Genomic DNA, 15,974 nt, shown 5'->3' with positions numbered 1-15,974 from the left:
TCAAGGGGTGACAAGCTGATATTCTTCTTTTTACAGTAACAAAACTTGAACTATAGGAATCTGACCTGAACTGGTATATGAGCAAGAATCTGAATAGGTATATGAACCAGAAATAAACTTTGATTTTATGTGAACCATTATGTATTTTTGCTTTCTTTATTTCATCACAATAGCCTACACCAGTTAATTCAATCTTATAATTAGGGTTAACATAATGTTGTAACTCAGAAAAAAACATTTTTTATTAAAATATGGAAGTTACCACTTACACTTTATGTGTTCTTAAAGTTAAATTCTAAAAGGTAATAGCTCACATTTTCAAGATCAATTTTAATAATTTTATGATATAAAATTGTACTCATAATTGCAAACGGCAATACTTTGCATTAACAATTCACTGCAGTATGTATCAAAAAAGGAATAGGATCTGTTAGCTTAATCTTCAAGTTTCATTTCTTTTTATTCACTTCAAACTTGTTCAGTTTTCCAAAAAGATTTGCCTTATTATTTTATTTATTCAAATCATTGGGATTTTATCACTTTAGATTCACAGAAATAGAGTTTTTCCAATTATCCTTTTCAGACACTGATTTTCATCTGAATTCTAGGCTGTTAAAGCATTTTGTAATGTACAGATGTCTTAGAAGTATGCAACATTATCTTGAGCATAAATGGTCCAGAAGTTGCAATGTAATGATTCTTTATAATCTTCATAAAAGAAAACTGGAAACATAGTTCAAGATTATAAATCCTAAAGACCTAGTGCTTGCTTTGCCCAACCTCTTTTGTGAAATCTTAGAACACTGTAACTAATATCAGAATTATTCTCAAACATTATGCATTCTGTAAAATGATTTTGTTTTATATCTATTATCTATTTGAAAAACCATAAAATGATATCCAAGATAATATAACTATTAAAGGAATTCCGTGCTTACCTTTTATTTTTTCTTAAGCAAAATATAAAATTATTATTGCAACTGAAATTCTCTGATGAGTTTTCAAACTGTTTAACTCACTCATTTATTTTGACGGAACTTCTGTTTTCTGCCTAGAAATAAAATCAACAAATAGAAGAAAACCTTTCAAATCTGTAAATAAATAGGAAGTCTGACCTATTTATTTCTTAAAATAATTAAAAATCAATTGGATAGTTACATTAAAGAAGATTGTTAGCAAAGAAAATTAAGTTATCACTTTCAACTATTTATTTTTATTGGACTCCCGTTTTATTTTGATAAGGAAAATGTCTAATTTTGTCATTAATCCACAATTTTATTGGGTTGAATCGGCAAGAAAAGGGATTAGTAGAAAAGTATGTGCTTAATGGGATCTAGGTAAGAGGAGGAAAATAGTCAGGAACTGTTACTATTATTTTTTAAGATTTATTTTAACTATTGCTTTATTTATCTCCCCCCTCCTTGCCCCTTTGCTTGCTGTCTGCTCTCTGTGTCCATTCACTGTGCATTCTTCTGGGTCTGCTTCTTTTCCTTTGTTGTGTCATCATTCTGTGCCAGCTCTCCTCAGGCGTGGGCCATCAGCTCTCCATGGGCATGGGTCAGCTTGCCTCCTCTATGGTAGACAGGAGCCCAGTCAATTGAGTCACATGCACTTCCCCATTTTTTTAAATACATTTTTTATTGAAGTATATGATTCATACATGAACATGCATAAACAATGAGTGTATAGTAAAAGCTGCAAACTTACAAAGTAAACATGCATAATATCATACATGGGTCCCATACATCACCCCTCTACCAATACCATCATTGTCATTATACATTTGTTACAAACTGTACAATAGCATTGTCAATATATTACTGCTAACTATAGTTCATATCTTACATTTGGTGCATTTTCCCCCCAGCCCATCCTATTTTTTTTGAACAAATCAATTTTATTAATACATATTAATAAAGCAAACTATTTATCCAAAATATACAATCAATGGTACTTGGTATAATCACATTGTTGTGCATTCATCACTTTAATCATTATTAAAACATTTTAATATTAGAATAATAATAAACAAAAAAAAAGATAAATAAACAAGGAAATTCCTCCCCTTCCAATCTCTCTGTTTCTCCTGCTGTACACAGCTGCTATTTCTGGCCATTCATGCACAATTATTTACTTGCTTATTAAGCAGCATTATTGAGATGTGTACATATACTATACAACCCATCCAAAGTGTATAACCAATGGCTTCTTTTTTTCAGCTTTAAAAAACCTTTATTATAAAATTGTAAAATAAAATAGAAAAATAGATTGAAAGAAATTACAAATTTTGAAAGAGAGTGTAAGGCCAGGTTAGATTTGATATAATCAATTATAAGAAATAGATAGTGCAGCAACAAACATTTATACATGAAAATAATAATTCCAATATAATAGAAATTAATTCTAAAATAATAATTTATAAAATTATAAAATAATTCTATTTTTTTATAAACTAAAGGATAAGAAGACAGACAATAGAATGGTATGACAACAGGCACTGTTATTTGAAGAAACTATCAGTTGTATGTACATGTGGGTACAGGTATGTGCAAGCATAAATTCAAGAAATGGCAAATTTTGATTATATGTTATCATGAACTATTATTTGCTAGTATGTAAATTATAAAAGTGGTAAGGATTAGAGTCTGTCCTGATGAATGCTATATAACAAACAGATAGAAAAAAGGTAAACTAGAGAAAATATAGTTAGTCTCTGAAAGAAAGAAATATATAGTGGAAGTAAATGGAGCAGATATATAGAAAGTTTGAAAATGGTGAACAAAAATAAAATAGCTAACCAATGTGACTCAAGGAGGATAAAATGAAGAGGAAAATATTAACAATTTTATAATTTTCATACTGATGAAATCAATATACTCAAAAATGCTTAAGTCTATTCTGGATTTACATATACATATTATTTTTATGTCAAATCATGTGTCTCACAAGGTTTTAAAAAATGAAACAGTTAATAATAAACCTTATTCTCTTCATTTTAAATATCTAAGAGAACATCTATTTAAAAACTGCAAAGGAAGATTATTCATTTTCATCTTCTTCTCTTCATAATTACCCAATAAGGAATGAGAACTAAAAACAAAATATCAAGTTCAAAGAGGGTTTAGAGACTGGAAAGCCCAAAAGAGGAGGGTGATTTTTTGTAAAACATTTGAAGGTCTAATAAGATATCACAGTGAAATATGGAATCCTTGGCTACAGATTTCTGAAAAACCTTACATAGCTCTTTTCTTTTGCACTTTAAATAAAATAATACACCCTGAAGTACAAAGCAACCATCCTTACCTGCAAGAGTGTAAATTAAGTGCAAAATCTGGCCCTGGGCCTTGCTGGCTTGCTAGTTCTTTTGGACCAGCTGCGTGAATGAATGCACAGGTTATATGTCTAGGTAGGAATTTGTTATTGCAGCAAGGGAGGAGAGATATTCTACATTGCAAAGAGCTCTGTGTTAATCTTGGCTGAATGAGGAGAGTTCATTCACAGGAAAAAATACTCAATACATGAGGAAAATTCTATGTCCTGGACCAGGAGCTTTAATTCTCCCCCAGGAAGAATCACCTGGCTCAAAAGGAAGACAATCCAAGCAGACCAATGGAATAGGAAAAAATAAATAAATAATTGAAACCAATGAAAGAGAAGAAAACACAGAAAAAATTGAAGCCAATAAGAGAATAAAACACTCATCGTAAAAAATATTGCTATAGACCAGCCAACAGTTGTCACCCAAACACCAAATTAATAATTAAAAAAAAAAAAACCCAGAACCAATCACATTAATAAAACAACACTAGAAATTTCTTCACAGTAAAAAAAAATCATGAGAAGATGAAATATAAACTGTTTAAGTGTAGGAAAGAAATGAAATAAAAAAGAAAGTAAAGTCAGAAATAAAGGCAAAATTGGAAGCAGCACAAAGGTAAATACATATTGTTAAAACATAGTAAGGAGCCAATGCCCACATAGGCGAAATGTATGCTAAAGTGGAGGTAAGTACTAGTGCAGTGAAGGGATATGATGGAGGTACAGGCATATTATTGGGTTGGGTTTTGCAGCCTTGAGAGGTGCTAGGGTTGGGAGGATGGGTCAGATGGTTCATGGAATTGGCGGGAGGGTTGGGAGGTGCAGGTGAACATAGGAGATTATCAGGTACATGGTTAAAGCTATAATGTTGATAAAACTCTTTAGAAAATACAGTAAGGAAGGATTACGGGTTTAAGGATTTGATGGGGGGGCATCTGGCACAGGCGTCTAGGGAGTGTGTGAGTGCTCATCTTGTCATAGTGTGTTGTATCAGTGGGTGGAGACCCATAGAATGAGTGGGAAGGTGTTGTACCCCCATCCAGGGAGGCCTGATATTCTCAAACAGAGGGAAGGGTGTCTCTCGAGAGCATGGGTGTCTCCCCAGTGGGGGAGGACAGACTAGTGTGTCAAGCCCTCAGCATTGTTGCAGGTATCTAGGATCTGGTCTTTCAGGCAGTGAAGCTTGGGTGTCACTGTGGGTCCTGGGGGGCAGGGAAAGGAATAGAGTAGATGGAAGAGGGGGTAACTAGTAGGCAATGGGGATATTTTGCATGACTGTGAGTGATGAATGTAGGCCATGTTAAATTTCACCAAAAATTCGTAGAAGTGTATGGTCTAAAAATGTAAACCATAAATGTAAAAACAGTTGGTAATTATGTTTCAATATCTGTACAATAATTGTAGCAAAGGTAACATCTACATGTAAAAATATCATCCCTGTGGAGGGGAGAGAGGAGGAGGATGTTGGGTATGTGGGAGCCCTTATATTCTATATGTGACTTTACTGTGACTTAAAACTTTTTTGAAGACATAAAAAAATAAATAAATAAAGATGTAAGACACTGAGGATGAAATGGAAGAGATTGCCTTGCCACTATACATACAGGGCACACCTATTACAGTGATGAAAGGCAAAATGTCAAAAAAAATTTATGATATTTTTCAGTTTTTAATGCCTTAATTTATTTTTTACTTTATTTTAGTTTTTTTTTAATTATTATGTATTTTATTTTTAATCTTTACTATTTCATTTTCCTATTAATTGAATTTGGCATTATATTAGGCTTTATTTTTGAAGAAGTTTTGGATCACAGAGAGGTTCACCTATGACAGAAGAGGAGCACTGATGTGGGGTATCATTGATGGGGGATGAATGAGTGAGAGGGAGTCCCCCAGGGCATGCATATAGGGTATATAGATATGTTCAGATATTCATTGGGTATTTATATAGTGGGTAGAGGAGTGTCACACAACAATTGAGGGATTGCTCAGTTCCCATTAGGGGAGCTCTGTTGCATTCCCCAGTGGAACAGTGACAATCACCCAAGTGCAAGGTCAAAGACCAGTGAAGAAGAATGGTCCAGTGATGGGCCCTTGATCCTGATGACTATGCTGTGAGCCTGTGTGCTTGAAAGTTCGACTTGGTCCAGACCTGCAGGGTACCTAAGAGTTACCTCCTGAGAGCCTCCATGTTGCACAAATGTGGCCACTCTAAGTCAAGCTCAGCATATAAATGCATAATCTTCTACCCAGCATGGGACATGACTCCCAGGGATGAGCCTCCCTTGTGTTGAAGGATTACAAATATAACCAGCTGGTGTTGCAACTAGAAAAAGATCTAAAAGAAAAGGGGGAAGTGGTAAAGACAAATGAATTTATATGGCTAAGAGACTTCAAAATGAGTCAGGAGGTCATCAGAGAGGTTGTGCTTATGCATGTCTTAGCCAGAGACAGCCAAAGTAGATACAATCACAGATACTGGTGCTCCTGAGGGCTATGGAGACGCCGATGTCTTTGGTCATGGCAGATAGCTCTGGAGTTCAGTGCTTTGCCAGTGGGCCCTACTTTGGAATTTGTGCTCCTGAGTGTGATGGAGTTGGACTCAGATGTGACTTCTCTACAGATGCCTCTTCTGTCACTTTTACTTTGTTACTGGGGTTGGTGTATGCCCAGAGACTTGAATCTCTGGACTGCCCATGTGCCAGCTGGGCTCTGAACGTCAGCAGAGTTGACACATCTACTATCCAGTTGGCTGGACTTACCCAGGTCTGCTAACTAGGAGGTGAGGATGGTCAACCACCACATCAAGGAAACGAGACAGTCTGCAACTGCAAGCAGGAGGATCCTATCCATCAACCATGTGAGCTCTAAGTCCCTTCTCAATTTAAAGGTGGAGTGGGCATCACCATCCCAAGATCATCAGAATGGAGGAATAAAATATGGATTAGAGTGGACTTACTGGTATTCTGCTATAGAATTATTGTTACTCTAGCAGTGGAAGAAATTATATCATTGATGTGGAGACAGTGGTCATGGGAGTAGTTGAAGGCAGGGAGAGGGAAAAAATGGTATGATATGGGGGCATTTATGAGATTTGGAGTTGTCCTGAATGATATTGCAGGGACAGATGCAGGACTTTCTATATCTTGCCTTAATCCACTGAATGGACTGGGGGAGAGTGTAAACTACAACATAAACCATAATACATGCTGTGTACCAGTGTTCCAAAACGTATTCATCAAATGCAACGAATGTGCCACACTAATGAAAGAAGTTGTTGATGTGGGAGGAGTGGAGGGTGGGATTTAGTGTGATGTTTTATGCTGATTGTGTTGAGACATCCTTGCATGCCTACTATAAACCCACTTGACCATGAAGAATAATTCTTTTAATGTGTTGTTGGAGTCAATTAGAGAGTTTTTGGTTTTTTTGGGTTTTTGGGTTTTGTTTTTTTTTTTGAGGATTTTTGCATCTACATTCATTAAGGAAATGGATCTGTAATTTTATTTTTTCGAAGTATCTGTATCTGGTTTTGGTAATAGGGTGATACTGACTTCAAAGAGGGATTATGGTAGCATTTGTTCCTATTTAATATTTTGGAAGAGTTTGAGTAAGATTGGTATTGAATCTTCGAATATTTGGTAGTATTCATCTGTGAAGCCATCTGGTACAGGTCTTCTCATTTTGGGAATTTTCTGACTGTTTCAATATCTTTACTTATAACTGGTTTGTCAAGATCTTCTATTTCTTCTAAGGTCAGTGTAGATTGGTTGTATGTTACTAGGAATTTTTCCATTTCATTTGCATTATGTAATTTGTTGGCATACAGGTGTTGATAGTATCCTCTTATGATCTCTTTCTAGACTATAAACTGTTATAAACTTGGTCATTTATAAGTTGTAAAAAAGACAGCACTTTTAGAATGTCTATGTTATATTTATGCAGTTCCTTTGGTCTTTATCCTTACATTTCTCATTTAAGACTCTATTTTTAAAGTTACTTAGCTTCCCACCCCCCCCCGCATCGTCTTTATTCAGTTATGTCATATATTTTTAATGCAGTTAAATTCATAAGGGCCAGTCTGAATTCCACCCAGAGATTCTGTCTTCCTAATTGTTTTCTTTGTTTTGTTTGTTTTTAGTTTGTGTATATTGTCACTCTCTGTGATACACAATTATATGAGTTTTGATTTTTGTGTAGGCATGTATTCACTGCCCAATATCATAAAGAACAATCCCTTCACTCTAAATTTCTCCTGTGTCCCTTTTGAAGTCAACTACTTTCCCCTTTCCCAACCTCTGACAAACCCTGATCTTGTTTTGATCTCTACAGTCTTTTCTTTTCCAGAATGTCATGTAATTGGGATGTTCTAATACTCATTTTAAGAGTTCTGACTTCTTTTACTTAGCAAAAAGCATTTATGATTCATCCATGATGTTATCTGCATTGGATTATGATTCTCTTTTATTTTGGGGTAGTATTTTGCTGCTTGGGTATACCACAATGTATTGTAAATTCCCCTCTTGCAGTTGTCTTGACTGTTTGAGATTTTGGCAACTATGAATGAAACTGCTAAATAATTCATGTACAGGTTTTTTGTTTGAACATTTTCAATTCCTTAGAATAAATTCCTAAGAATCAGATTACTGAGCAGTATGTATGCTAAGTATATGCTTAACTTAATAAGAAATGGATAAAACTATCATCCAAAATGCCTGTCATATTTTGCATTCTTACCAGCAATGAATGAGTGTGCCTGTTTTTCCTTGCCAGCATTTGGTATTATCAGAAAGTTCAGAAAATTTGGAATCTCATTGCCTATAGTAGCTAAAGAGACCCAAAAATCCTCTTAATTGATTTTCCTTTAATTACCAGGGGCCAGGGATTGAATCCTGGACTTCGTAAGTATGAAGCTGGTGCTCAAATCTTGAGACACTTCAACTCCCCTGATTTGTTTTTTCTGTTTGTTTTGCTTGTTGCTTCTTTTTGTTTTAGGAGGCACTGGGAACCAAGCCCAGGACCTCCCATTTGGAAACACTCAACTGCTTGAGCCACATCCACTCTCTTAATTGATTCTGATTAACTGATGAGGATCAGTTTGAATGGATTATAATGTTTCAGAAGTGAGTGATTTATTTCTGGTGAATTCATGTCTTATGTAGTGCACTTAATTTTGACAGAATGATAAATTCTCTTTGGAAACTTTGTCTTTTTTTTTAAGATTTTTTATTTATTTCTCTCCCCTCCCCCCCCCCCAGCTGTCTGCTCTCTGTGTCCATTCACTGTGTGTTCCTCTATGACCACTCCCATCCTTATCAGCGGCACCAGGAATCTGTGTTTTTTTTGTGTGTGTCATTTTTTTTTAAGATTTTATTTTATTTATTTCTCTCCCCTTCCCCCCCATCTCCCTGCCCCAGTTGTCTGTTCTCTGTGTTTATTTGCTGTGTCTTCTTCTTTGTTCTCTTCTGTTGTTGTCAGCAGCATGGGAATCTATGTTTCTTTTTGTTGCATAATCTTGTTATGTCAGCTCTCTGTGTGAGTGGCACCATTCTTAGGCAGGCTGCACTTTCTTTCTTCGCGCTGGGTGGCTCTCCTTACGGGGCCCACTCCTTGCGCGTGGGGCTCCCCTACGCGGGGGACACCCCTGCGTGGCACGGCACTCCTTGTTCACATCAGCACTGCGTGTGGGCCAGCTCCACACGGGTCAAGGAGGCCTGGGATTTGAACCACAGACCTCCCATGTGGTAGGCGGACGCCCTATCCATTGGGCCAAGTTGGCTTCCCTTTATGTCTTTTCTGATCTAAAACACTGAGCAGATAGTAGAATCTATCTTACATTCCAGCACATTTTTAAAGGAAATTACAAAAGTAATCCTCACATTATTTAAGAAGAGAATTACAAGAAAACTTAAACTACGTAATGTTAAAGGCCAAAGTTCTTTAAGGTTAAATGTCTTAATTGAAGAGTTGTTAAAATAAGAAGGTACCTCAATAAAGTATTCAAATATAACCATCTAAGAATATTGTTGCTGTTCCCAGGAAAAGGCAAAAATTATTGACAATTGCATAATAGAAGAAACTAAATAAAGCAGATCACAGAGGCATAACTGTAAAATATGAAGCCTCAGTTGGCACCAAATATAAAGTAGTGTTTTGTTTTGGTGTCACAGGAAAAGATGGAAGGGCTATTTTATTTAAGGAACAGCTGAGTTTGTGAGAGATTCTGATTAACCTGAGGAGAAAAAAAAAATGGTCAGAAGAAGGAATTAAGGCAGAGTGAATTTAGGAGCATAGAATGAGTGAAGAATAAAGGTAGTTAGGCTGAAGTTTTCTTTTTTTTTTAATATATATATTTGTCATTTACCTTAGACAAGGAATACACTCAGGACTCAATTCTGGACTCCAAATTTCTTTTGGGAAATCTGCCATACCAGTTAAACAATGAAGATGATTATATGTGTGTGATTTTTGCTCTCCTTTTGTACCCTGGCATCTCTCAAATAAACAATTGTATTCATATAAAAAGTTCCCTAAAGTGGCCACTGTAACTCTAAATTATTCTTGGTGCCATTTTGGAAGATAAATATAGTAATGAAAGTACATATATGAGGCAGAACTCTGGTCAAGAGGAAACAGGGACTTAAACTAAGACAAATTCATGTGAATTTGTTGAGAATTAAATATACTGATTGTGTATCTATGCTTCCATCTATGAATAGAAGCTATAGAAAAGAGATGTTTTCCAAAACCAGTTTCCCATCTGTAAAACAAAACCAGACTCAGCTATGGTCACAAAATGCTTTGGTAAGTGATCTAAGCCAAAGTTTCTATTAGGATTTCAGACTAATGAGACATTTTACTCATTATCTCTTGGGGCCAGCTAAAAGTACCAGGACGAATGGAACCTACGACTCTCCCTCCCTAAGAACTTCTTCTTATGTATTCATGACATAAAGGGAGGACACGGTGTGGTTAGTGGCAAGGCAAATATTTAAAATTTTATTTTAAATATTTTTAAAAAGCTATTTTAACTCTGCTCATATAATTGAAGAATTCCTAAAAGATGGATATTCATTTCTTGGAGACAAAATAGATAGCTCAGTAGAAAGAAATTGGAGCTCAGAATTAACCTCCAGTATACCTCACATCACAAATGGAGAGCCACCTGAATGTAAGGCACAAGAGAGTCCACAGGGGGACAGAGCTTCTGAATAAATTTTCTGGAGTTGCAATATTGAAGTATTTTCAGCTGGATCTTGGTGGAGCCCCGGATTCTTCCTCAAATACCAACCTAAAATCTACTGGGTTAAGCAGTGGTAAAATCTATTAATCTTATTTTCGGTAGGGACTTTGACAGACCTCGACAGAGTCTTAGTGATGCTGCAAAACAGGCAAGTAAGAGAAGGGTATTTATAAACTTTGGAGGCCAAACTAACATGGATTAAGACTTGTCATCAAGGCAGGGAACTGGTTGGAATTATCTGTGAAATTATATATTTGGATTGTTGGGCACACCAAAGCAGGAGTTTTGAAATAAAGTTTTACGTGTCACTGTTTGTTGTGAGATCCAAACTGCTTAGTAAGAAAAATTGGTTTATAAAAATATACTGGTGCAAACAGTGACATTGACACAGGAAGCAGGGAACTATGTTTGGCCTCAGTTTTTACCTGTGTGGCTGGAAGGGACAAAACTGGATTGAATTGTAAAACAAACAAACAAACAAACAAGTCAGAATGTTAAATTAGCTACAAATCATAGAAGATCTGATAGGACATAGTGAGGTTTTTGGATTTTAGTCTAATAGTAATGAGAAGCCATTGGCAATGTTTTAATTAATCGATCTTGTTAATCTGTGAATAATAGGTTGGAAAACATTTTTAAGTAAAATCTGGAGGCTAAACTGAATTTGAATATAAGCATCTATATGAATAAACAAATAACAATAGAGTCAATTTTGACTCTTGGACAGCTGTTTTCATGCTTATTACTGCTTCAGGCTCCTTATTAAAATGTTGTTTTACAAGTTATTAAGTACTTAACTGATATCCTTAAATGATTCTCTCTCAGTCTTAAACTACCTCATTCTAAGTTTTTATAACATTTCATTTACTTTCCTTTATACACCTTTCCAATAGATGTAATTACCATGCTACTTTCTCAACAAAGATTAAACATTAGTCTTCAAAGTGTCATATTTCCATATAATCCATTAACACATTGAGAAATTTAAGTAGAATTGAATAACAGTTAATTTATTTAAAAAATAACAGTTAATTTAAAAAACAAATAAAACAGATAACAAGGAGAAAATGCAGCATTGTGTAACTCGGTCCATTTTACACCTACAATTTGCAGCGATCTGTCAAAGGAGCAATTGTGAATATAAATTTTTGAAGACAGAAATTATGTGTTTGCACAGAATGTCTTCTAAATTTTCATTTGTTATAGGATTTCATTTGTTTCCTTTAAAAAAGCTAGTGAAATTCTGTCATAACTATTCAGCAAGTTAAAATTTCTATCCTTCCAACTTTGATTGAGTGGTCAATAATAAATGTAAATATTGATTGTAAAAAATTACAAAATTTATAAATTTAATTCAACTACCAACAAAACTCTAAATTCTGTTTACTTGCAAAGATTTGATAGTTTTTGGACAGTATCTGGAATTAAGAGAGAATATTATAAACAAAGTTTCTACTCAGTAGGTAACTTTTAAGAAAAAAGAAAGCACATTTAAAAATTTAATTATTTGGGAAACGGACTTGGCCCAGGGGGGTTAGGGCATTCATTTACCAAATGGGAGGTCCATCGTTCAAATCCCCGTAGGGGAGCCCCAGGCTCAAAGAGTGAGCCCCATAAGGAGAGCCGCCCAGCACAAAAGAAAGTGCAGCCTGCCTAAGAATAGCACTGCCCACACAGAGAGCTGACACAACAAGATAAAGCAACAAAAAGAAACACAGATTCCGTTCTGCTGACAACAGAAGTGGACAAAGACAATGACGCAGCAAATAGACACAGAAAACAGACAACCGGGGTGGGATGGGGTGGGGTGGGGTGGGGTGAGTGGAGAGGAAGGGAAGAGAAATAAAAACAAATAAAAAAATTAATTATTTGCCAGGGTCCTCAGGATGAAGGAATAAAATATGGATTAGAGTGGATTTACTGGTACTCTACTATAGAATTATTGTGACTCTATCAGTGGAAGAAATTATATCACTGATGTTGAGACAGTGGTCACAGGAGTTGCTGAAGGCAGGGAGAGGGAAAAAGAGGTGTAATATTGGGGCATTTTCGAACTTGGAGTTGTCCTCAATGACATTGCAGGGACAGATGCAGGACATTATATATCCTGTTATAATCCACTGAATGGACTGGGAGAGAGTGTAAACTACAACATAAACTATAATCCATGCTGTGTAGCATGCTCCAAAATGTACTCATCAAATGCAATGAATGTACCAAACTAATGAAAGAAGCTGTCAATGTGGGAGGAGTAGATGTGTGGTAGTGGGGTATATGGGAAACTCTTATTTTTTAATGTAACATTTTATGTGATCTGTGCATCTTTAAAATAGATATTAAAAAATGAAAAGAAATAATTATTCAGAAAAATTTAACAATAGCAACACATAAACACCAAAGTTCATCATTCTCTAACAATATTGACTAATCAAGATTTTACAGTATGAAAACATCACTTAGTCATCTACATTAAAGTCTGTTAAAATTATTCTATATGTATTTGTATGACATATATAGATATTGACAAACTATACAATGCTCTATAAAGTCTACTAACATCATTATAGTTCTTTTTAAAAAATGTTTAGAGTTTCCTCAGATTGTATTTTTGAGAGAACTTACATTGCATAACAAAAGTAGGAAACACAAATTTCACAATGTTCCTGGAGAATTCTTTTGCTTCTTATCACTTTTGCACTGTTTTCAATTGACACCACAAATCTAAACTGGAAAAACTCAGTAAAAAAGAGCTAAAATGAGCATCACTGAATTTATTACAATTTAAATTCAGTGATTAACAAAACAAGGAATCCCATTTGCCTAGATATATAAATATAATAAAGGCATTTGTAAAAACATATGAAAAATAGAATCCTTCAAAAAGTATTAGATTCACCATCTCAGGCAATACTTTAAGCATAAGGAACATAAAGATAGATTTAATATTGTCCTTCTATGAATATTATATACTTACTTATTTTGCCTTATTTTTATAAAGGAGTTAGTTTTGCAATTAAAATAATGCTACAACTGTTGAGAAAGGCAACTTTTCAAATAATTTTAGAGTACAACTGTTGAGAAAAGGCCAGTTTACAAAGAATTTTTAGAGAAAAATAAACATTAAACTCAAGTGGTTTTCAAAACAACCATATAGTTAATAAGATGGTTAAACACTCACTCAAAACCTTTAGGGTACATTTTATAAGTGCAAGTTCAGATATTTCATTAATTTTCAAATGTTCTCATATTTGACTAAAAATTATACTTTTATTTTGAAAAAGGATTATTTAATGAGTATTGGTATTGATGACAAATGCACATTTGGATTAAAAAGATCAAACAGTAGACTCTACTCATTTCTCTGCATCTTTCCAATTTTGAACATTCAAAAAGACTATTTTTATAGAAAATTTTTTCTATGTGACAAATGTACAGTCCATTTCACTAAAATACATTTAGAGAACAGTTAAATTCAGAGATTTTGAAAGCTCATTTTACCAAAGTACATCATTCTCTAACAATGTTGATTAATCAAGAATTTATAGTATGAATATATCACTTAGCCTTTTACATTACAGTCTATTAAAATTGTTCTATATATGTTTGCATTTCATATATGCAAATAGTCAAACTATACATAGTTAAATAAATTGGTCATAAAAATCTCATGGCTAAAATTGTTAGGAAATATTCAGGTTAATTGAATAAAAATAGCCTTGTATTTTTATGACTCTACTTTTTCCACTTCATATTATTATCATATATTAAAGACAAGTTTGCTTCTTAACTTGCAAACTTTATTAATTTTTAAAACAAAAATAATGGGGTGTTAGTAAGGGTCAAATGAAGGGGAAGGGCATTAACAGGCAGAATACAATAGTATAAATTGTTAGTCAACTGTTAGAGAACTAAAAAGGTCAAAGGGGGACACTGATGGGTCATGGAAGTAATAATTGCATGAAGCAGCTACCACCCCTATGTCTTGAAAAACAAAGGAAGATTTTGAAATTATTAAAACTACAACTTGGACATGGGTGATTATTGAGCTGGCATTCTAACTTTTGAGGAGGTATCTCTGAAAGGCCTGATGCAGCCATCTTTGGTAGGGTGGGCAAACTGCAAAAAGGAGCCACTGGTGCTCAGTAATCAACTTGAAATGTCAGAATGAACAACCACAGCTGTTGTAACACTAATAGGAATAGGAACCAAAAGGAAAGGAGTGTGGTTCTTCCTTCTCCTCTAGTATTCCATTGTCTTTGTAGAGTCCTCATTTGGCATGACTTAATAAGAAGCTAGTCTTGCAAAATAAATTTTAGGCAGATATGTCTGAAGTTTAAATTTTAGGAAGATAGGTCTGAAGTTGAGAGACAATGGTTGATAAAGAGCAGAGATGGAAAGCAATTTATAATGTCTAAGAGATCCTGAACTCCAACAAGGCACATTAGAATACAAAGTAAAACGAACAATGAAAAAGTAGGGTGTACCAGGATTCTCCAGGATGGGCTTTCAATATTCCATTGATTAATGTGTAGGTCTCCACCCACCAAGACAATACCCATGACCACAGGTACACATTTACATTCCATAGAGGCATGGCCCAGGGCACCCCTCCCCGCCACCACCAGCTGGCATCATTGAGCCTCTCCTGCCACAGATGCAACCAAAACAAAGCTGTGTGTGTGTGTGTGTGTGTTTGTGCATTGTGCCTTTCATCACAAGATGTTATCTTTATATTGACAATGTCTTTTGTATGTTCCCCCAGGGTTTTATTTTTTTTTTCACTTTATATTCAAAGAAGCTTTAGGTTACAGAAAAGTCACATAGAAAATATAAAGGATTCCTATATACCCCCACACCCCCTCACATTTTTCCCTATTAATAACATCTTACATGAGTATGATAGTTTGTTGCAATTGAAGAACAAATATTGAAGCATTGCTACTAACCATGGTCAATATTCTACATTTTGTACTATATACTTTTATAGACCTTAACAAAATGTAAAATGGCCTGTATCCATCATTGCAAGATCATGCAGAAAAATTCCACTGCCCTAAAATGTCCTATATTCCACATATTCTTCCCTTCCCCTTCCCTCCAAGTCTATGGTAACTGCTGTTTCAATTTTTGAAGAATCAGTTCATAGTTACATGTATTAATATTTAGGGCTTGACATACTGGTCTGCTTCCTTTTATTAGGCATTGCCTATATACTTGAGAGATTCTTGCCCCTCTATTTGAGAACAGGGAAGGACTCCCCAGGATGGAAGTTTAATATTGTTTATTATGTGGGTCTCCAGCCACTGAGGTTACACCTTATGATGAGGTGAACATATTATATTTCATAGAAGCATGTCCCAGGTGCACCCTTTCCCACATATACCCTCACCATCTATGCCCCGCTCCAATGAAC

The sequence above is a fragment of the Dasypus novemcinctus genome, chromosome 13 (genome assembly GCF_030445035.2).
Source record: "Dasypus novemcinctus isolate mDasNov1 chromosome 13, mDasNov1.1.hap2, whole genome shotgun sequence".
In the NCBI taxonomy this organism is placed as follows: domain Eukaryota; kingdom Metazoa; phylum Chordata; class Mammalia; order Cingulata; family Dasypodidae; genus Dasypus; species Dasypus novemcinctus.
Note: the sequence above shows the minus strand (reverse complement) of the source record.